This window comes from Nylanderia fulva, unplaced genomic scaffold, assembly GCF_048542155.1.
Source record: "Nylanderia fulva isolate GAGA-0341 unplaced genomic scaffold, ASM4854215v1 Scaffold598, whole genome shotgun sequence".
NCBI classification, from domain to species: Eukaryota; Metazoa; Arthropoda; class Insecta; order Hymenoptera; family Formicidae; genus Nylanderia; species Nylanderia fulva.
In genome coordinates, this window is record NW_028190696.1 from 50444 (window position 1) to 52782 (window position 2339).

Below are 2339 nucleotides of genomic sequence, written 5' to 3' on the forward strand. Positions count from 1 at the left end.
AAATAAAATAAGGTTGTTAAAAAAAGTAATTATAAAAGGAAAATACCTGATGTCATTTTACCAGATTTCGATGCTTTTACAATAACATTTTCTGCTTTAAATAAATTTTCTTGTACTCTTGGTCCAAATTTACCATTAGCTTCTTTTAATACAATAAATAAAGGGGACAACAAATTGCCATTACAGGATATTATTGGTTGTATCGTATATGAATGGGTTGTTGATGATATGGATTGCACGACACGTTCTACTTTCTTTTCTCCCTGGTTAGACAATGATCTTCCAGAGTGAAGTTCCAATTGGAAACCACTTTGATCTGAATTGTAAATATTTTCAGATCCAAACTGTTCAATAAGAGGTTTTACTGTTTCCAGAAAATCATCAGCTGATTTTTGCAAATCAGCAGAATCTTCTAATGTTCTTCTAGTGACAAACTTCGTAACTTTTCTTGAAACAATTCGGTGAGACTTCTTAAATCTTGCTATCCAACTGTGAGATGCTTTAAATATAGGATTTAAATTTCCTATTTCTTCTTGAGCTTGTAAAGCCCATCTTTTTAAATCAATATCATGAACCATGAATCCTGATTCGACAGCTGCAGTAAATTTATCATGTGTAAATTTGGAGATGTAAGATAATTTTTCTGTACGACTTCCACCTGATTGTATTTGTTCTTCCCATCGCCTTAACTGACGTTCAGATGAAACTCTTCTAAATTTATTTTGTACTACTCTTAGAGGACGATTCCTTTTTCTGTCATTACTGTTTTCATCAGTGTCCCGAAATCGCCAATACTCAACAGCTCGTCTTTTATAAGAACTATCAAAATTTGTATCATCATTTGAACAATGAGGATGAGAATTTAAACTATCTTCATGCCATGCTTCTTCGTCATCTTCAATTATTTCAAAACTATGTAATTTATAAGGTTCTTCATAATCGAGATATATTTCTTCCGTTACTTCCACCCCATTATAATGAAAAACGCTATCCAGTAATATTTTTTTAATGTTTTCCTTTAATTCCACTTCTGCTTCAGTTACTGGCGTTTCTGTTAAATATATTGAATTTATTGACACCAATAAAAGTCTAACAACGTTAAGCGGATTGATAATCATATTCAAAGATGTTATATTTTGCTTTCTATTGCAATAAAAGAACAGTTTACACAGATATTATTACAACGAAAAGACTACACCGACTGTGAGAATTATGCTGCTACATGAACAATTTATATTAACTTATCAGAAATACGTCATCACATAATCTTATTTTATTATTTATTTTAACGTATTAAAGATTTTATTGTAAAAATTATAACTTATCTGGAACACGTACACATAATCTTATCTTATGATTCATTTAACGTAAGATATAAAATTTGTTTATGCCAAATATTGCGACATTGGTATTCGCAAGATTCAATTAAAAAATAATTTTATTATAAAATATAATTGTTTTTAATTTTTATAGAAGAAATTAAATATTAAAGAAATAATAAGAAAGCAGGGGGTATATTTAAAAAATTCTTATTAATTATATTTAAAAATTTTTTTTTTAATTCTAAATATACACAATACGCAGTTATAAATACATAGAAAACATAAATAAGAATTATACAAAAACATTTTTTATATATTTTATTGTTCGACGGTAATTACTTACGCACATAGCACGGATGAGCGTATATACGGGAGCGTTTATAATTAATTTTCGAAAATGATATTTCGTAACATAACTTTATTACACATGGTTGAATTTGGAAAAAAATAAGCTTTAAATTAGGTAAAACAAAATTTTTAATTTTGAAAAAAAAAATTAGGTGGTGAGGGTTTTTAAAAAAAAAAAAAAAAAAAAAAAATTTTTGTTCATATAACTTTAAAGTACTCTTCAAGCCATTAAAATTTGTTGTACGTTTTTTCTTTATATCTCTTATAGTTTAGCAGATATTTGATCCTAAAGAAAAATACCGTTATTCTTTAAAGGGGTGTTTCACCCCTTAAAACTCAAATTGCGCACGTATAAAAAAATACGTGTCTTTTAGATTTGTGTATTTAACAACATATTTCAAGGAGAATCAAATCGGTTCCGGACAGTTGTGACATGTCCCTTGTAAGAAGTACGTATATATACTTTGCATACTACGAAATATATGTATGAGTATGCATGTCGATTAAGAATATACGACATGTATACATATGTTTTGTAGTATACGAAGTATGTATACATTCTGGACATTTTGAATTGACATTCTTATATTCTTAATTAGTTTTATATATATTATAAAACAAATATGAGCTATATTAATTAATGCTGTTAATGAGTATTAATTTAAATCA